Source organism: Amia ocellicauda, chromosome 10, assembly GCF_036373705.1.
Source record: "Amia ocellicauda isolate fAmiCal2 chromosome 10, fAmiCal2.hap1, whole genome shotgun sequence".
NCBI lineage: Eukaryota > Metazoa > Chordata > Actinopteri > Amiiformes > Amiidae > Amia > Amia ocellicauda.
In genome coordinates, this window is record NC_089859.1 from 43944714 (window position 1) to 43967059 (window position 22346).

The window sequence follows — 22346 nt, forward strand, 5'->3', positions numbered from 1 at the left end:
CAGTACAAGATCGTGTGAATTGCTCCTAAGCGTAGGTGTGTAGCTACAAATTGAACCATTATTCTCGTTTATTGATTACTGTATGAGAGGATGTGAATATGGTGAACTGGATATGGTATAAATACAAAATAAACCTGGGTCATTTCAACGCCGAATGGTAGGGATTTTGAGCCGACGTCTAAAATGTATTGCTTTCATTATTTCGTAATCCTCGGCACAACCAAGACTCCTGTGGAAATGTTGTTGCTTTCAAATTATGTTGCAGGTGAAATTATGTCCCTAACGAGAAGGAGAAAAATGAGCGTCAGTTCCTGCTGGACTTAGAGTTCATCTGTGACAGGCTGCAGAAACTCCGCATTAGCGATGTGGTCCTGGCTAAGGTATGCAGCCCCCTGCTTGTCTAGGAGACCCTAGAGTTTTATTTTCATGTTTTTATATATAAATCCTTCTGATTGAGTTGGTTACCTGCATTGTTCTGATGGATCTGTTTAATGCTGATCTTGGGCATTTGTCTCATTTGTACTTTTTGTCAACTGCTGTCTAATTGCGATTGTTATTTAGATGACTGTATGTGTGTTACCTGTCCACCACAGCAAGTTACCAGAAGACTGTTTTATGGCTTGAAGGAATAGCAGCTTTGGTCTGACCCTTTCTCTCTCCCTCCCCTCTCTCCAGGCCATAAATACCCCTGCGCATCGCCTGGACCCCAGTCAGCTGACAGGGATGAACTCTGTCCCTGACCTTACCCCCTCTCTTGCCAACCTTGGCATACAGCCCATGGGGGGATATGGCCTACACATTTTTCCCCCCCAGCCCTCAGCAGAGGGTCCCCGGTGCTCCCGGCAGGGCAAGAGGAAGGAGCTGCGAATCATCAACGTGTCATTCACGGATGAGATTCAGCTCAACAAGGCCGAGAAGGCCTGGAAGCCTACAATTAAGCAGGCTCCCATAGTGGGTGATGACCCCGAGGTCATTAAGACCCAGGTATGTAGGAGCAGAGGACACGGTTCATGTTTGGGGGGGTGGGAATAATAATTTGCTAGTCTAGTAAAGGGGATTGTGGGTAAAATTGGAGCCCCAGTGATGATCTATTTGTAGTGCATTGGTGTCTGGGCCACTGACCTCTACTGATGGAGAAGATGAACTGAGGGGCTGAGTACGCTCACATGCACCCACCTCTCCAGAACAAATAAAAACACGGACTTGGCCGAGGTTTGCAGAACTAACTCTTTTTCCTTCCTTCCCTCCTCCCCCCTTTCCCCTTCAACAGGAGCTGTTCCGCAGGGTGAGTGGTATTCTGAACAAGCTGACCCCACAGATGTTCCAGCCGTGGATGCGTCAAGTGAACGAGCTGACCATCGACACGGAGCAGTGACTCCAGGGTGTCATGGAGCTCATCTTCGAGAAGGCCGTCTCCGAACCCAACTTCTCCGCCTCATACGCCAATATGTGCCAGTGCCTTCTGAGGGTGAGAGAAGGAGGGTGATGGGGAGAGTGAAGCGAAAGAGGGAGGGAGGGAATGGTAGAGGATTGTGAAGATGCTATTTGTGTAAATTTGAACTTGTAAAACGTATTACGCCTTGAACTGCTCTGTATTATTGCACTTTGTATTGCTCTTATATTGGACAAGGACATCTGCTAGGAAATAAATAATAATAATAATAATAATAATAATAATAATAATAATAATAATAATAATAATAATAATAATAATACATGGATCAGATTCGTTTAGCTCTGGAATTGTAATTTGTGGGAGTTCAGTTTTGAATGGACTAGCAGATGCCTGTCTTGTGATGCGCATATCAAGAGTTTTCACTCCGATACCTATTAAAGCTGGAAGCCAGCCTAGCACACTTAGCTTAGCATGCTTAGCTAGTTCAAGTTTCCATCTTGCTTAGGGTTTATGTTGTTCCTGCTCCCCTTTCTGTAGCTCAAAGTCCCAGCCGTTGACAAGCCGGGAGAGATGGTGCCTTTCCGCTCTCTGCTTTTGAACCGCTGCCAGAAGGAGTTTGAGACGGAGGAGGATGGAGACGAGGTCTTGGAGAAGAAGCAGAAGTTGCTGGATGCATCCTTGGTGGTAGGAACATTTGAACGTATTTTTAGGGCTGCCTCGATTAATCAATTAATCGGGTCTATGAATCAACTAATTGAATTGACGATCAACATTTTTTCTATTTAATCGAGCTGATTTACAAAACAAAAATGTCATAATAGTGATATACGGTTAACAGTAGAATCACAGAGTTTTTGAACCACCTACAACAGCCGATAGCTCTTTAAATGCTGTGGTATAATGAAAGGCAAACAATCAAATAAAACTAGCATAAGTAGTATTTACATTTAAATATCAACATAAAACATTCAAATGATTGGTATAAATAAGATCAAAGCACTTTGTTTTCTGAAGGCGTCCACAGCACAATCAAAACTAAAGAAACAAGTGTTTAATCACTCAATCTGACTACACCTGTAATGCTATACAATGCGTGTGTTTTTCAAGCACATGAAAGACTGTAGACTGTAGGTGAGGTAGAGATCGTGACAGCTAAAACGCTTCTTAGGCATATTTGATACATATATTTAGTAAAAGTAAAGAACGGGTCTGCACAGAGTATTCAGGAACCCAGAGTAATTAACATTAAATCGGTCAAACTGAGCAGCCCTGCGCTTGTACAGTGTTAATTATAATGATTTAGTGTTTTTTATTTAATATTCATTTATATATTTTTCTCCTTTCCCATTCAGCATTGTTCTACTGTATTATCAATGCCTAGTATTTATTAAAGTATAACTGTGTGGCACAACCACTTAAAGACTGTAACACTTATTGTAATCAGTGCCTGATTAATCTGCCGATCAATCAACTAACTAACTGATTAACCAATCAAATATTTGAATCGACTGACAACCCAAGTATTTATTTTAAATATAAACAGGGTTTGTACGCTAGTCTGGATGTCTGGAAAAAACAAAACTGATTTCCAGTGCTTGAAAATACTTGTAGAATCATGCCTCTGTTATGATAGTATGTAATTAAGTGCCGTGTGTGCGCAGGGTGAGGAGCGGCAGCGTCTACGTGACGAGCTGCAGGAGGCCAAGTGCAAGGCCCAGCAGCGCTCACTAGGCAACAGGGCTGGCTGGCGGGCTGGCTGTGTGTGTGTGTGTGTGTGTGTGTGTGTGTGTGTGTGTGTGTGTGTGTGTGTGTGTGTGTGTGTGTGTGTGTGTGTGTGTGTGTGTCAATTCAATTCAAAGGTGCTTTATTGGCATGATCTATCACAATATTGCCAAAGCAGATACAAATGTTCTATCAAACAAGACAAAACATTGCAATACAAGATTCAGTGGAACAAATATCGTACACATTGAAATAAAATTACGTAGAATATAAACCACATTTGTTGTTTGTATCAAAATTTGTGTCATGACATCAGAAAAATCACTGTTTTTATTTTGTTTTGCAAATGGAGTGCCACAGGCTGGTGTCTACACACTGTCTCGCAGGCTGTGGCAGGTGGATACATATTGCGCTGCTAAGAAGGCAGTGCGCTCCTCCTCTCCCAGCAGGACGGGGAGTTTGCAGCAATCGGGGATCATGCTGAACTCAGGGATATGCATTTTGAATATTTTAAAGTATGTCTCCCTGATTTTTGTGTATTTAGGGCAGGACAGCAGGAAATGCGCCTCTGTTTCGACCTCCCCTAGGTCACACTGGCTGCACAGCCGCTCTTCTCTGGCAACCCAGAATTTTCTGTAGCGGCCTTTTTCAATGGCGAGGCTGTGGTCAGTGAGCCTGTATTTAGTTAGATTTTGTCTCTCTTTTATATTTTGGATTTTTAAGTATTCAGCCAATGTAATGTTTCTATTCTGGGCCCGGTAGCATTCCAATTTGTTTTGTAATTCTAATTCGTCTCTCCATTCTTTTGTGTATTTGCTTTTCAGGTACATGTCAATTTTCCCAATTGTTGTTGTTTTGGTCATTGTGTGTTCGGGCTCTGTGAGCCTCAGAGCCAGCCGGCCAAGGGGTCCTTGTCTGGGGAGAGGTGGTTGCTCAGTGGAGCCTTGTATTAGTAGGACTGGGTCTCTGCTGTGTTTAGGTGCAGCCAGAACTTGGCTGCTCTTTCTTGTGGCTCTGCAGGCGATGTTGGGGGCGTTTCTGTGTACGTGTAAGATGTTTTTAATAAATTCTAGGTGGAATATTTCCGTGGGGCTTTTGTCCCAATTTTTGTTATTGAGGTTCATGAGGGGACCCCACACTTCGCTCCCATATAGCAGGATTGGTTAGATGATGGAGTTGAATATTTTAATCCAAATAGTTATTGGTATTGTTGTTTTCCCAAATCGTGTCTTTATGGCATAAAATGCCCTGCGTGCCTTGTCTTTTAATGCGTTTATAGCCAGGCTGAAGCTCCCTGACGCACTGATGGTCAGGCCAAGGTAGTTGTATCTGGTGCAGTGCTAATACAGTGCTGCCCAGAGTGAAGCGGTACCTGTTTCCCTGAGATCGGGCTTTTTTCTGGAAAACCATAACTCTGGTCTTGTCCAGATTGACTGCCAGGGCCCATTTCTGACAGTACTGCTCTAGTAGCGCCAGGTTCTGCTGAAGCCCCTGCTCTGTGGGCGACAGCAGCACCAGGTCGTCTGCGTAGAGCAGGAACTTGATCTCTGTGTCATGGAGAGTTAGGCTGCGGGCGTCAGACTGCTCCAACACTGTGGCCAACTCGATGATGTAGATGTTGAACAGTGTTGGACTCAGACTGCAGCCCTGTCTCACTCCCCGCCCCTGAGTGAAGAACTCTGTTCTTGAGTTGCCAATTTGAACTCCGCATTTGTTTTCAGAAAACATTGATTTAATGATGTCATAAACTTTACCCCCTACACCACTCTGTAGAAGTTTATAAAATAGTCCTTTGTGCCAGATTGAGTCAAATGCCTTTCTAAAGTCTACAAAACAGGCAAATATTTTTCCTAGAAGTTTCACACTCCTGGTCACACCACTGTTCCTTTTTTCATTTAGACGATTTTATATTTTGGTTTTTAATTGTTTTAATGTTTGATTTTAAAGCCAGTCTTTCAAATATTTCATTCAATGTTTTGGTGGCTGAGTTTATTCCGTTTTGGTTTATTTGATAGTGTGAGGATTGATATCTGTCTAACATGTTTTCAATCTCATCACTATTCAGGGCTCTTGTGTAGTTCTCTGTGCTGGGCTCTGACCATCTGTAACTGGGGGGCAGGGAGACCAGTTTTGTGGGAAGTTTGGCTCTGATTTGTGGCTGCGCTGATCTTTTTAGGTAAAGTGTTATTTGGCTGTGGTCTGATAGTGGAGATTGTTGTCTGACTATAAACGCATTGATGTCTTGTGGGTCCAGGTCAGTTATGGCGTAGTCCACCACACTTCTGCCCAGAGCCGAGCAGTATGTGAATCTCCCCAGAGAGTCCCCCCTGGTCCTGCCATTGTTGATATATAGACCAGGCTTTTACATAGGCGCACTACCTGCTTCCCGCTCTTGTTTACCACGCTGTCGTGGCTGTGTCTCAGTGTGGAGGTGTGTGTGTTGCACAGCGGGGAGTCTCCGAACAGGTGTGTGTTCCCCTCTGTATTGATGTAGTCCATCTCTCTGCCAGTCCTGGCATTGAGATCGCCACACAGCAGTACAGAGCCCAGGGTCTGGAAGTGGCAGATTTCTTTTTGAATCTCTTGAAAGCCTTCCTCATTATAGTAGGGGGAGTCTGCGGGTGGCATATAAATTGCACATAGGTATATATCTGTGTCATTTTGTAGGGTGTCTTTTCTGATTTTCATCCGCAGGTGTGTGTCTCCTCTCTGTACTGGGCATAGGGCTGCTCGGAGCTCCTCCCTGTACCACACGATAATCCCCCCCAAGGCCCTGCCACACCTGACTTTGGGTTTTTTATAGGAGGGCACAATCAGCTCCCTGTATACATTGGGACAGGATGTAGACATATCTGCACAGCACCAAGTCTCTACAAGAATGAAAACATCTGAACTATTTACAGTGTTGATCAGTTCAGGGTCTGTGCTCTTCATTCCAAAAGTTGAGGAGCGTAAACCCTGGATATTCCAGGGTGGGGCCGCGGGGTCTCAGGGGCTGGGGCTGGGGTGGGGCCGGTGGCTGGGGATGTGGCCGGGGGCTGGGGGGTTTGCTCCTGGTCTCGAGGTGGGGGTGTGTGGGGTTTCGGCCCAGGGTTGTGTCCTTGAGGACCTTTGCGAAGATCCTCACACCCGTCTTGTTGAGGTGGACGTGGTCATACAGGTGATGTGGCTGAATGTCTCAGTGGTGTGCCAGGTGTACGTTGGGGAGGAGGGAACATCTTCGGGACACTTCTGCGTTGATGGCCTGGATGATGTGCAGGGGCACGTCTGTGCGGGGCAGCAGTGTGGAGATGGTGATTTTGGCAGTTGGGAATTCCTCTGTGGCTTTCGTTGCCACCTGTCTCAGGGCTGAGGCCACATCGCCCCTGCGGGCACTCAGGTCGTTAGTGCCGGTGTGGATGAGGATGTGTTTGACCTGGCACAGCCTCCTCTTGGAGAGCAGCTCCAGGGCTCTCTGTGCTGTCGGGCACCAAAGCTTTTTCACTTTTCACCCAGGGAAGAGGCACCTCTCATCCAGGAACTTCCCATTGGAGTCGCTCAGAATGACCACCTCTGTGTTGACCTGCCACTCCGGGTTTGCGTCGGGAGTGGTGGGGGCAGCGGGTGTGTTTTGGGGGAGTGGCGTTTCAGGGGTTTGTGTATTAGTGGCAGGTCTGGTGATAGTGGGGGTGTCAGGAGTGGTGGGGAGTGTGGGTGGATCAGTGGGTGCATCAGTGTTGGAGGTGTCAGGGGTTGGAGGTGTTGTGGGGTCAGTGCAGTGCAGTCTCTGTGCTCCAGTGATGTGTAGCTCCTCTCTTAGCTCCTCCAGCTGGCTCTGCAGGCTCCTTAGCTGGCTGTGCTGGGGTGTCCTGGTCAGCTCCTCCCTCGCTCTGCGCAGCTCCGTCCTCAGGGTTTGACTCTGCTCCTCCAGGTCTCTCACTGCTGCTCTCAGCTAATGGATCTCAGCCTTGTGCTGCATCTTTAGTCTGTGCATCTCATCCCGGAGCTGATCGCACAAGGAGGTCTGGGCCAGGGTGCTCAGGGTCTGCTCCCTGAACTCCGCAAACTCCAGCTCCAGCACTGATAGGCATTCCTTTAGTGTTTTAATGTTGCTGGAGAGTTTGGGTAGACAGGGGGGCAGTCTGTGGGAGATGGGGCACTGTCTGGCTCCGTGTGGCTGGGGGCAGACTGCAGGGTGGCTGGCTCTGGCACGTTTCTCTACCTCAGTCTGCTGCTTTGAGGTGTGGAAGCCGAGAGATAATTGGTCCAGGCTACTCTCGCTGCCCTGCACCATGATGGTCCCGTTGTGGTATACATTAAAAGTGAGCATCACACTGTCTGTGTCTTTCTCTACCAGCACTGAGATCTGCCTGCCTCTGCTAATGCCCCTCTTGTTGTTATTGGGGTATGTCTGGCACAGGGTTTTGTGAAAGGCGGTGTAGAACAGTAGATTGTTCTTGACCCTGTTTTCTCCTTTACCGGTGTAGTCTAGGATGAGGGTCTCAGGAGATGCTCTCATCACAGCTTGTTTGTAGTCCTTCTTAGCCTGTGCAGAGCGAATGTCTTCAGGGTATCGGATTTCAAAAGGCAGCTCTGCAGTCAGACTGCTGTTCGATAGATTTCTATCAGTCTCAGTGGCAGTTGGGCTCTCTCCTACTGTCACTCTATTCAAATCGGAGCTCTGCATTTTCATTAGCTGAGTCAACTACTGAGAATGGTTATTTATTTTATTTATATATATTGTTTTGTTTAATAATTTGTCTCTATAGGTGAAAGGTCTTACCTCCAATTCTTGTCTTCAGCTTTTCTTTTCTGACTTTTCTTCCTGAACTGTCTCTCTGCTTTCTACTTTTTGTGTTTTTATTAAAATTATTATTTTTTGAATACTTTTTCTTCTGAATTTCTATTCCATGTCTTCTGTGTATGTTTATAGTGCTATATATTCATTTGTAAATGACAAATTAAATCTGCTTATGTATAAAAACAAATGTTTTTAGGAGCTCATATTCCTCTCTCTCTCTCTCTCTCTATTTCTCTCTCTCCCTCTCAATTCAATTCATTTGTATTGTCAAAGCAATTGGACATACATACATATACATATATATATATACACACACATACATACATATATACATATACACGGAAAATGAATAATAGAATTATGAATCATGTAATCAAGTACAGAAAAAGAAAATGTAATAAAATGTGATCTTTAATACATACAAATAAAGAAAATAGGTGTACTATTTCCAGATTCCTTTTTTGAAATACAACGACATGCATTACAAACGAGTATTTACATTATATTTACAGCCGGTGCTCGTGTGTCACTGTGTCCCTCAGGCTGTGGTAGGCGCTGACATATTGGGCAGCCAGGGTGACTGTGTGTCCCTCCCCCAGGAGGACTGAGTGTTTTTCTTTTTTCTCAGTTTTGTCACAGGTTGGGTGGGCATCCATTATGTTGTTACAGAATGTGTCCCTTATTTTGGGCTAAAGTTTTCCGTGGAGGGGAACGTGGATCAGTTTGTACCATTTTTGGGAGGATCTGCCTTGTTGGGGCAGAGCTGTGATCCAGGTGAACAGCAGATCGGGCATAGGTGGGCATGTGGGCAGAGGAGTAGGAAGGCCGGTCAAGCAAGTAAGCTTGCTAAGGTACGCAACAGCAGCAAGCAGCCCCCCCATCCAGACAGCCAGCCAGTCTGGCTAGCAGTGACTGAGTGGTTGACAGACGGCAAGCAACGGAATGTACGTGCTCTGTGATGTCATAGCAGTCAGCTGAGAGAGGCTCGTGATGTCATGGCTGAGCTGGCTGGCTGGCTGGCTGGCGGGCTGGCTGGCTCTGTGTGTGTGTGTGTTTGTGTGTGTGTCTGTTTTTCTGTTTGTCAGTCTGTCTGTCTGTCTCTCTCTCTCTCTCTCTCCCTCTCAATTCATTTGTATTGTCAAAGCAATTGGACATACATACATTCATACATATATATATATATATATATATATATATATACATACATACATACATGCTAGAAAGTCATTACTATGTTATCTTAAAGGCTAACTAAGCAGAACATATATCATTATAGAACAGAGTTCATAGGTCTACACATGGTATTAGGGAACAGGCACATAGGTCATTCTGTTTGACATTGTCTCCAAGGTTCTCATTGTAAATAACAAAGAGAAATCAAACTACCTTATGGCCTCCTGACCTTCTAGCTTGATCTTATCTTTCTTAAGTATACAAGAGAGAAAAACAGTTGTGAGAAAAGAATTTCTAACTTTCCTTCCACACATACATACATACATACATACATACATACATACATACATACATACATACATACATACATACAAACCAGAGGCATGCAAAAAAATATAAAGAGGAAGAAAATGTTGTATAGCACATACAAAAGGGATGGTGATGAAACAAAATACATAGAATATGTTGAGCTGAAAAGAGATCTTAAGAAAGGGATCAGGAAAGCAAAGAGGGAAATAGAAAGAAACATAGCTCTTGGAGCTACAACCAATGCAATGAGCTTTTTTCAAAATTACAACAGCAAGCGGTCAATTAAGGAGGAGGTGAAACAGATAAAGGGCAAAAATGGAGGTATCTTGGAAAACGAACAAGATGTGGCAAATATTCTAAATGAGTATTTCACAGAGGTTTTTACAAAAGAAAAAACAGATGACATGCCACAGGTTGACAATCAGTCCAGTCAAACCCTAAGAGAGATGAGGATAAATAAGGAGGAGGTACTAAAGGGACTAGCAGAATTAAAATCAAACATATCACCTGGGCCAGATGGGATATTTCCAACAGTACTTAAAGAAATGAGGGAAATTATGTATAGGCCGCTAACTCGATTATTCCAAATGACACTTAGAACAGGGGATGTTCCCACTGACTGGAAGACAGCAAATTTCATACCAATCCACAAGAAAGGGGACAAAACTGAGCCAGGAAATTACAGACCAATCAGTCTCACCTGCATCACCTGTAAAATGTTGGAAAAAATGATTAGACAGAAAATAGAGGAGCATCTCAATGAAAACCATATTCTTGGAGATAGTCAACATGGGTTTAGACAAGGCAGATCATCTCTTACTAACTTAATAAAATTTTTTGAACATGCAACTGCAGCTGTAGATCACGTGAAAGCATATGATACGATATACTTAGATTTCCAAAAAGCTTTTGATAAGGTTCCACACCAAAGACTGATCCTCAAATTGGAAGCTGTAGGCATTCAGGGTCATGTAAGTAGATGGATTATGAACTGGTTGATGTATAGGAAACAGATTAGAGGAGTCACTTCTAACTGGAGTGAGGTTGTTAGTGGAGTTCCACAGGGATCAGTACTAGGGCCTTTGCTTTTTCTAATCTATATTAATGATCTGGACTCTGGGATACTTAGCAACCTTGTCAAATTTGCAGATTATACTAAAATAGGTGGCTTAGCAGATACAATCTTGGCAGCACATGCTATTCAGAGGAACTTAGATAAATTCAGTTGTGGGCTGACACCTGGCAAATGAAATTCAATGTGGACAAGTGCAAGGTAATACATGCAGGAAACAAAAATGTCCACTATAATTACACTATGGGAGGTACAGATCTAGATGAAGTAATGCATGAGAAAGACCTAGGAATCTATGTGGATTCACTTTCTCCATCCAAACAATGTGGGGAAGCAATACAAAAGGCATACAGAATGCTAGGGTATATCGTCAAAAGTGTAGAATTTAAAACAAGGGAAGTAATGTTAAGACTGTACAATGCGCTAGTTAGACCTCATCTGGAATACTGTGTACAGTTCTGGGCACCACACTTCAAGAAGGATATTGCTGCTTTAGAGGCAGTTCAGAGGAGAGCAACCAGACTTATTCCAGGTCTGAAGGGAAAGTCCTACTCGGAGAGACTGAGGGAACTGAACCTTTTCACCCTAGAACAGAGGAGATTACGTGGGGACTTGATCCAAGTCTTCAAAATCATGAAAGGTTCCTCAAACCAGAGGAGCTTTTCCAGATCAGCAGGGACACATGAACCAGGGGACACAAATGGAAATTGGGCTTCAAGGCATTCAAGATGGAAAGTGGTAGAAGCTGAAAGTTTGGGAACATTTAAAAATAGACTGGATAGGATCCATGGATCACTTAGATATTAATGGACACCAAACGAGCATGATGGGTCGAATGGCCTCCTCTCGTTTGTAAACTTTCTTATATTCTTATGTTCTTATGTTCTTATGAATGTTCCCTAAGCATGTTTCAAATGTTCCCTAATTTATGTTACAAATGTGCCTTAGCACCTCTCTCTCTCTCTCTCTCTCTCTCTCTCTCTCTCTCTGTAGATGCATCATAGGGAACATATGTAACAATCTCTCTTTTTGTTTACCAAAAATGAGAATGAACGTATTTCAAGTGGGTGTTGCCTTGGTTGGAAACGTTTTAAGATTATTTACGAAGTGTAAAGTGGATTTGTCTCAGTTCTCCGTAGTTTTCAATGTATGTGCCATTCAGTAGTGTTCATGTTACAGATGTGCCCTATGCAGTGGTAGGGTCAATAAAATGTCAGTAAAACTTTATTTTAGCAATTATGGAGGGGAAGAACTGCAAATAGAGGGTCCCCACTAATTATCTAACTTACCAACAACGTTTCAAATTAGGTCTTGCGAAGCTGCCAAATAATGCTGTATAATCGTATGTGTCTTCATACACCGGCTGCTATAGTCTGATAGCTTTGATTATATATATATATTTTCTCGTGAACCACAAATGCTATTTGCTTGATTTTTACAGAGTATGTTATAAATACCATTGTTATGAAGCCTGACAAATTGTATGCTGTAATTATGAATATTTTCAAATCATTTGTTTGTTTTTCCTAACATGTTACAAATGTTCCCTATGTGAAAGATGAATTATATCTTAATAACGTCTAAACAATTAAAGATATACAGATTATTATTTTCGGTAAAGTTATAACACATTGCTATTAACTATGTGTGTCAGTAAAAGTTTAAAAAATCCTAAAAAATTTTTATTGATCCTGCAAAATAAGTGTTTAGGGAACATTTGTAACATAGTTAGGGTTAGCCACTGGGTAAGGGTTACATCTTCAGCAGTAAGTTTATTCATGTTAATTATTCTCATCAATGTTAAAGAACAATAAGTTCTATCATGTGTGTCGATAAAATGCTGATATTCCATAACGTTTGCTTGTGTATTCTGCAAAACACATATTTAGGGAACATTTGTAACATTAGGGTTACGATTTGCCATAGACGCGGAATGAGTTTGATTGTGATGTTAAATGGGGTTTAAAGACGCAGTCGCCTCGGTGCTGATTACTATTGCTGTGTTTCTCCACTTCTACTCCATGCTTGGGAACGCCCACATCCAGTGACGTCAAAACCGGTGGAAAAGCGGGCCGGTTCAAAAAAGATCAGCTGGATCCCAGGCCGAGCAGCAGCTCCGGCTCCAGCACCGGCACCATGTCGCTGGAAAAGCGCTAAGTGAGCTCACAGTGAGCTCAGTGTAATGTCTGCTCTGGTGAGCTCACAGTGTGACCTAGTCGTGAGTTCACGTCTTCACTGGGTAGTCCTTGACAACTTAATTGACTCAATTCTTGGGCTTAATTGGTCAAAATGACCATTGGTTGAAGGTACTCAGGGACTGATGTGTAGAGAGACTTATTAAACCTGCAGGATTGTGGTTTTCCCAGAACAGAATTAACCAGTGTAGCGTTATGTTGGGTGTATTCTGATAAGAGCATTTTAGCTCTGAGCTGAAGCACTGATCTAAAGAAGACCTCTCCCCCCCAAATTTATCAGATTTCCTTAACTCATCAGCATGTGAACTGGTTTACATCAAAGTGACAGTCTTGGGAGGATGGCACCGAGAATGGGCCAAATAGCTTGGAATCCCTGCTGTGAGATGTCTGGGGAAGGGGGCCTGTAGGAAATAAAAACTCTTTGAAATGGACGAGAGCCGAAATCCCAACACAGAGCTACGAACCCGTGCCAACCGGCATTTCCAAAAGATGGCATGGATTGACATCAGTCATAAATCAAGCCCCCCTCCAATAGGACACTGGGGGCTGAAGCCGAAATCCAATCTCACAAACTAAAGAACCAATCACCTATTGATCTGACAGGCATATAAAGGGTAACGCACGGCATCTCTCTCTCTCTCTCACCTAAACCAGTAACTTGCTGCCACAGCTCAACTTGTATCTCTGTTGCCAGAACCGGAACCAGAAACCAACTAAGTCTTTACCAGCAACAGAAGGGTTAAACTGGGAGAAGGAGATTGAGCCGTACGAAGAATTCTTTTAAAGGACTTTATTAAATAAAGAACTTTACAGACTTCACATGCCCACCTGTGCCCAGCCATCCAGCTGGACAATTGACTAAGTCGACTGAATACGAAAGTCATTTAAATAGCTATTTGAGTCTTAAGAAACTTGACCCTTGGAACGAACAGGGCCCTGCTTTCCTCAAAGACTTCGTCTTCAAGTAACTACGGTGGAAACCTGCTTACAAAGAAGATTTTGTGCACAACCTTGGAGCCTTCAAACCAGTGGAAAATCTGTTTGGAAAAGACTACATTCGCGAAACCCCAACTTCCAGGTGCATCGACTGAGTGGAAGTTCTTGGACAAAGCCGAACCGGACTGCCTTTGTTCCAAACCACACGGACCTCGTGCCGTGTGCTGTTATCTGAGCCCGAAGCCAGAGAGGCCTCTCTGCGACGAAGTTCACATAAGTTTAACAGTTTGGAGTTTGTGATTCATGACATTTGAGAAATCAATTAGAAATGTTAATCTGTGATTCATAACTCTAGAATGTGTAATATCATTTTGTTTTCTTAAATATAAATGTGTGTTGCATTCAACTGTTTTGTTGATAATTTTAGAAATAAAATCTGTCAACGCCGAGAAATATCTTCTCATTCCTGTTTAACTGTTTAGTCTGAAATTGACACAAGTTAATAGACATTAGATTATTGGTGGCCCTGCCTATCCTTAATCATTGAATAATAATCAGTTAAGGGAAATTGTGGTAACAAATAGGATCTTTCTCGGCACCTAAACGTAAATGAGACTGATATATATATAACGAGAAGTTACCTGACATAAATACTAACCTGCGTAGTTATTTAATGTCTGACTAATAATACTAACGAGAGACTCACCTTCGTCTTACTAACCGGTATTGTAGTCAATGTGTTTATAACCTTTTTTGTTTAACGATTTGTTAAACGTAATGTACGTGCTCTGTGATGTCATAGCAGTAAGCTGAGAGAGGCTCGTCATGTCATCGCTGAGCTGGCTGGCTGGCTGGCTGGCTCTCTGTGTGTGTGTGTGTGTGTGTGTGTCTCTCTGTCTGTCTGTCTGTCTGTCTCTCTCTCTCTCCCTCTCAATTCAATTCATTTGTATTGTCAAAGCAATTGGACATGCATGCATACATATATATGGAAAATAAACAATATGTGTACATCTCTTTCTGCATTAGTGGTGCCCTCACAGATGTGCAAGTTACATGACAGACAGACAGACAGACAGACACACACACACTTTCACACACAGACAGACAGACACAGACACACACAGACACACACACACACATACTTTGACAGACAGACAGACAGACAGACACATGCATATTATGGGTCTTTGTTGGGTAGTGAAATGGGTAGCATCAGTCGCAGTGTGGGTAATGTCAGGGAGCCAATCATAGTCCTCGTTATTTGCATATCGTGGTGCAAAGCATTCTGGGAAAAGCAACTAAACACGTTTAGTCATGTATTTGTCCATAGTTTACACATTAGATGAAAGAGACAGTATGACGTGTTGAGCACCTGGGATTCCTCATGTGTATGTGAGGGGCAGAGGAACCGGATCCCAAGTGTGCGTCCCAGGTGCTATAGGTTTCAAAGCATGCAGGGGAATAGGCACCCCACCCTGACACCTATAGAAGACTGGATAGGGAGATATAAATAGCAATGGAGAGACTCTTGTACTTGGTGTGGCTCTATCCATATAGTGGGGCCAGCAGCCACTTAGCAGGTGTAGCAATAGAAGCTCAGCCTGGGGAGACTGGATTTAGCATTTCCTCTCCATTTTGATAACTATCCATAATCATTTCTGCAAAATACTTCTATGATACCTATGTATGTTTTTTACTTGTACTATATTATACTATCAAGTATCAGTGTACACATACAATGTGACCTGTTACATTAATACAGAGGCCACGGAAGGCCAGATCAGTAATAGCCACTGTCCCCTGATATTACACTTTTTTACAATCACTTTGACACTCATTTCAGAACCTTGATGTCATTTTTCAAAACTCTAGACACTAAACTCACACCCGATGATCAAAATGCACATTTTTCAAAACTCTAACACTTTTTTACAATTGCTTGGATACAATACACATCAACCTCAGATCATTTGTTCATTGAACTAAAATGACACAACTTAACATCAAAGTATTACCATTTCAAAATGCAATTCACACAATACATCTGAGATCACTGTCTATTCATTTCATTACAAAGATCTAACTATCAATTGATACAGCTGCTCAAAATGATAAGTGACTGTTGCATTACTCTTAATGCATAATTTTATGGAAACTGACAAACAATATTCCATGTTTCGATCATGAAAGTTTCAGGATAATGAGATCCATTGACACCAATAACCGAGGAGCATGAACCAGTTGGACTACATTATCTATGGATGTAATATTTCATCATCATTCATCATCATGTAGCACTTTTCCACACCATGTTTTCAGTGTGGAAGGAAAGTTAGAAATTCTTTCTCTAATACCTGTTTTTCTCTCTTGTATACTTAAGAAAGATAAGGTCAAGCTAGAAGGTCAGGCCAGAAGGTAGTTCGATTTCTGTTTTTTATTTACGATGAGAATCTTGGAGATAATGTCAAACAGTATGATTGAAGTGCCTGCTCCCTAATTCATGTGTTGATCTATGAACTCTGTCCTATAATGATATAAATTCTGCTTAGCTAACTTTTAAGATAACATAGTAATGACTTTCTGATTATAACCAGCTCTTTGATTTTTGTGTATAAAAGCTCTGACTGTTAAAATGAAGGCAGAGCGACTTTGGGATCTGAGTCACTGTTCCTCTCCACGCTGCGTGTATTAAAGGCATTGCAACTAACGCTCCAACCTGGTTGAAGATGATTGTTCTTCCACATCAGATTTGACATTACTGTATGTATGCAGGCCCTTGTAATTGCTTTTCCAATACTGCCAACTGGTTATTGATGATTGATTTCACATTGTGGTACGAGTATCGAGTGAAATGAGTGCTATCCACCCCAGCAACACAGTGATAACATGGAGCCGGCAGGTCATCCAGGTCACAATAGAGGTCAAGCAGTGGGAGGAGGAAGACGTGGTGGTCAAAGGAATGGAAGGGGACATGCACCCCTTCTGAGAGGTGGTCGTGGGCCTCGTCATAGAGGAGGGCTTAGGCCTCACCAGAGAGGCAGCCATGGGCCTCATTTGAGAGGTGTTGGGGGAACGTGGTAGAGGACAACGCCACGGACCAGACAGCGGCAGCAACAGCAAATAGTGTCCAGTGAAATCCGAGAAATAGTTGTAGAGCATGTTGTAAATCATGGCATGACCATGACTGAGGCAGCTACAATGATTCAATCAAACCTCAGAATCAACTCAGGATCAACTGTGGCCTCAATCATCAGAAATGTCCGTACTGAGAAGCGGCAAGTCTTCAGCATGCACTAAACATTAGGCTACTCTCAATTGTCAAATGACTGTATACTGCATACCAATGTGTAGCACAGAGTATAGTGTGCCTTTTGAAAGAAATGCAGACAGAGTGAAGCAGCTGATGACTGAGTATGTTCAGGTATGTTCAGTTTCAAGATGCCTCTTGTGAAAAATGGTTGTGAGAACCTGAACCTGAACACAGGGTTGATGGAAATTCAGAAGTACAGTAATCAATCCTTTGTTTTACACTAAGCCAGGTGAGGAACACTGCAGTTGACATTTTACTGTAGTTTTGTTCTTTTTTGTAGCTAATTATTGTTGCATGGATTCAAAGAAACCTATGGTGTGATTTGATTGTATTGCATCAATACATTTCAGATTTTGTTCAATGATTCCACTGTGTCTGTAGTATTCTCTCTACTAGTCCTTTTACAGTGATGTATTTATGTGTAGTACCATAATGAAACATGTATCACATATTCTGTACTACAATATTTAATGATTGTACGAACAACTACACAGTGAAACTATCGGTATCTTCTGTGTGGGTGATCTAAATAAATGTTACTATGGTATTTCATGATAAATGAATTATTTGAACCAACAAGTCTGCAAGTGCAAGGTTTCTTTAAAGATATGAATGCACAATGCAATGTTTTGAACATTGGACAGCCTGTGTTACAAGTGATGACCGTTTTGAGTTTTGTGTCTAGAGTTTTGAAAAATGACATCAAGGTTCTGAAATTAGTGACAAAGTGATTGTAAAAAACTGTATATTCATCCTATTTAATGTGCTCTTTTAAAATGTACTTTTCTTTTTTATGTTGCCATTTCTGTTCTACCAATGTTTCAGATGTTAGCCAAAGATTGACAGAGTACATCTCATACACACAGGCCAGACAGCAAGGATTTCTTTTTGAAATTCAATTACAAATGCTGCATGAACTCATCAATACGATTAGAGCTCCTGAAAGCAATATAACTAACTCACTCTACAGCATCTCATTAGCAGTGAAAAGAAACCAAGAAAGTTGGGACAGTCGACTGTTTACCACTATGTAACATCACCTTTTCTTTTAATAACACTTATTAAGCACTTGGGCACTGAAGACACCACTTGGTTAAGTTTAGCAATCGGGATTTCCCCCCATTCATCCATTATGCATTTCCTCAGCTGCGCAACTGCACAGGGCCTTCGTTGTCTTAATTTGCACTTCATAGTGCGCCACACATTCTCAATTCAGAGACAGGTCAGGACTGCAGGCAGGCCATGCTAGCACCCGCACTCTCTGCCTACGCAACCATGCGCTTGTAATCTGGGCAGAATGTGGTTTGGCGTTATCCTGCTGAAAAATGCAGGGATGTCCCTGGAAAAGACGATGTCTGGATGGCAGCATATGTTGCTCCAAAATGTGTACATCTCTTTCTGCAAAAATGGTGCCCTCACAGATGTGCGAGTTACATGACAGACAGACACTCATACACACTGTCACACCCACACACACACACACACTTTCACAGACAGACACACGCACATACACTCACTTTCACACAGAGACAGACACACAAACACAGAGACAGACACACACACTTACAGACACACACACACACACACTCACTTTCACACAGAGACACACAAACACATACACTTTCACACAGACACACACACACATACATACATACATACATACATATATAAGGAAAAGAAACAATACATTTAAAAATCACAAAAAGATGTAATAAAGTACAGAAAATCTAAATGTAATAAAATGTGATCTTTAACACACAAATATGTATGGCTGGTCGGATGCGTCTTGGACTCGGGTTCCTCTTCATTACGTATAATGCTTTTGCTATAGCTTTCCGTGGAGGGGATCGTGGGTGAGTTTGTACCATTCTTGGGAGGCTCTGCCTTGTTGGGGCGGAGCTGTGATCCAGGTGAACAGCAGATCGGACATAGGTGGGCATGTGGGCGGAGGAGGAAGGCCGGTCAAGCAAATAAGCTTGCTAAGGTACGCAGCAGCAGCAAGCAGCCCCACCATCCAGTCAGCCAGCCAGTCTGGCTGGCAGTGACTGAGTGGTTGACAGACGGCAAGCAACGGAATGTACGTGCTCTGTGATGTCATAGGAGTCAGCTGAGAGAGATGTTTGTGATGTCATCGCTGAGCTGGCTGGCTCTGTGTGTCTTGCTGGCTGTGTGTGTGTGTGTGAGAGAGAGAGAGACTTTTTGACTTTTATCAGACTTAATTGTCTGTTTGCAACACGCAATAATTCATACAAAAGAAAATAAATAAATAAATAAAAAATAGTGTTCCCCTTTGTTTGTCTCCCCCCAACAAGCATTAACTCCGCCACTGATCTGTACACTTTTAAAGAAAGCAACCCAATACACACAACAAAACAACCATCAAATACTAAACCCTATAAATGAATTACATAATAAAAACCAACTCCCCGTCATACAATTCACAAAGGGCATCATTAATACACCAGACCTGTTCAAAACTCTCCAAATCATTCATCAGCCTGTAAAAGTTAAACTCTAGTCTGACTCTGCACTTGACCAGCATGGCAAACACTCTCACTGCATCCTCACTGCCCTCCCCACACACTCTGTTCTTCCTAGTCTTATAGACGGCCATTTTAGCCTGGCCCAGCAAGACGTTTACCAGCTGGTCCACATGTTTGGTCTTTCTGGTGTATCTCGCCCCTAAAATAAAAACCTTTGTGTTAAAAATCAGGTTAAGATCAGTAAAAAGACGAGTTAAAAGACTAAAAATGGGTGACAACCGAGAGCAAGTGCTAAAACAGTGAAACACGGTCTCTCTCTGAGCACAGAATGGGCAGGCGTCGGACACAGCAGGGTTAAGAACAGTAATACAAGAATTGACAGCAATAATGGTGTGTAACACCCTCCACTGCAGATTGCCAGCTCTCTTATTGAGGGGGGCTTGTACAGGCTTCTCCAGGCGGGCGCAGTGTCTTCCCCCAGCCCCAGCCTGTAAAGTAATTTTAGGAATCACAAAGAAACAGTTGAAAGTGCTAAATAAGTATTTTGATGCACCATATTAATTTAGGAAATTTACATGTTGTTTTTCATCAGCTTCTGTATCTGATGGCTCCACATCACTGGCTGGATTGACAGCAACGACACTCTAAAAAAAGAAGTGTTAAGTTTGAGCATTCAGGACTTGTTTTGAAGATCCTGAATATCACTGGTCCACAATTTATCTGTGAAACTATGGGTTAATCTCCATATACAAAATACTTTTCACACACACTTTAAATTTACAACTAAATTTACATGTTGATGTCTTTCGTCAGCTTCTGTATTTGATGGCTCAATATAACTGGTTGCATTAACAGCAACGGCACACTACAAGAAAATAACATTATATTTAAACATTCAGGACTGGTTTAGCATCACCTCGAATATCCCTAGCCCTTGAGGTCGATTGTTATTGTGGTCTTCAAGACCAGTGCTTCTCAACCTTAGTCCTGGAGGAGGCCCACTGTCTGCTGATTTTCATTACAACAACATTGTAGGTTATATCAGTGACTGTGGTCCTAAAGTACCCCTATGCCTGCTGTTTTTTTTTCCAGTTGAGCTCTTAATTACCTAATTGGCTTAACTGAAGCCATTTAACCCTTTTCCCAGGTCTTTGGTTGTTGATGAGTTACAAAGAGCTGGATTGTGGCCCGCCATGACTGGAAGTGAAGAACACTCACTGTAGGCCTTTAACTTAATGTTCATATGTAGGGGCCTATCCATCTGATTTGTTTTTGCACATTTATTAACAGAAAAATTGATGGTATGTGAAATCATCTGAGCTGAAAAATATAATGTTCCACCAATAATAAAATAAATGTATTTATTAAAATTATAGAGATAATAGAATGTTCACAGATTATTAGTTCAGAAAACAAAATATTTGTTTATATCTTAAATAGAATTAACACTCAAATCAGTTGTAGGGTAAACAAGGTCTATTTTTTGGATTGATATTATAATTATACATGTATGGCTGCATGAAGCTTACCTGAGAATCTGATATTTTAGTAACTTTGTTGCTTCTTGTTGGGTAGTCCACGTTTGCCGCCGTTCTTTTTCTGTAAATGTAAATCAAAAGGCAATAATTGCATACTGTAATTAAAATATAAAAAGTATAAACATTGTATTATTATTTTTTTATCCTGTTTCTCCATCTCGATGCTGTTCTTTTTGGAATTGCATATCTAGGTTTACTTAAATACTGTTTATAAGATTGTAAACTCATCATCCAAATTTCTTAATTTGCCAAACTTTATGTAGTGCGCTTGCAGTTTCAGAAGAAGAAAAAAAACTGTAACAGATGGGATATGTAGTACTTTATACTCGAGTGGTCTATGCGATTACACCCTGTTGGTGTTATTAAGAACGCCAAGTACCAGAATGCAGAGCGGGACTGTTTTTTGTGCCGTGACTTGTCGGGGGAAAAACGCGCAGAAAAAACGGACGAGAAGGTGAAGGTAGTATGGCGGTGATGCACGCGTTGGTGAAGTGGGAAAGCGGGGTCGACAAAGACTCTTACAGCGTGATTCCCACTGCTTGCTTTCGCAATTTTGATTTATTCAGCATTGCTGATGATGACGAAGAGACGACTCGAAACTTCAGAGCAGAGTGGAGAGACACGAACAAACCTCCAAAAGGTGGATGGCCTGTCCATGAAGCGCAGATCATTATGACTGGTAACAATGTTTATTTAAAAAAAAAAACCATTAAAGTCTTTACATGCTATTTGATATATACAATCACAGTATATTTGAAATGAATGTTTAAGTTATTAATGTGTTGTACTTCTAACTTCTAAAAACTCGTCATACTTGACTGGCATTTGTAAGAACGATTTATTGTGTGTTGTGCTTTACAATAAAATCCCCCAAATCACAAAATAAATTAAACCAGATATAATTTAACTTCAGTTTTGATTCAGTGTTGGCTGTTCATCTTAATTTGTATGGTCAAAGCACAGTATCTTTATGACAAATAAATATAATCCCCAAATATCTGTGGACATAATGCAGGGTTTTATTTATTTTATTTTTATTTTAGGAAAAGGAGGCGAACTAAGAAGAAAACTTAATGACCTAACAAAAATGCCCTGTCCTAAAATGAAGAGAGTACCTAAACCAAACAAAAAACTTCAAATTTCAGATGATAGTGACCTTGATGAACCACAGTTACCGGTGAGATAATTACTGCAAATATTAAATAAATGTATTGCAGGATTGTTTTTTTTTAATCATATTCATATATATATATATATATATATATATATATATATATATATATATTCATTTTAAACTCTTTTCCTCTCTGAATACAGCACAAAATAAGAAAGAAAACCGATGGAGCTTCAAGAATTAGATCCCGTCATATTCTACAGACATTTAAAGAGTCCAGTGAAGTTGAGCTACAGCAAAACGTTAAGCAGCTCGAAA

The 22346-nt window shown here is 41.8% G+C and overlaps 1 non-coding gene and 2 pseudogenes across 1 annotated transcript; all 3 read left to right on the forward strand.

Moving 5' to 3' along the window:
• The first annotated feature begins 777 nt into the window (after nt 1-777).
• On the forward strand, nt 778-3127 carry LOC136759583 (eukaryotic translation initiation factor 4 gamma 1-like; annotated as a pseudogene).
• On the forward strand, nt 1076-1152 carry LOC136762351 (small nucleolar RNA SNORD66). The gene has a single exon (XR_010820553.1). It is a non-coding gene; the product is annotated as a small nucleolar RNA SNORD66 (small nucleolar RNA).
• A 15554-nt stretch (nt 3128-18681) lies between the features above and the next one.
• Nucleotides 18682-18789, forward strand: LOC136762337 (uncharacterized; annotated as a pseudogene).
• The last annotated feature ends 3557 nt before the right edge of the window (nt 18790-22346 follow it).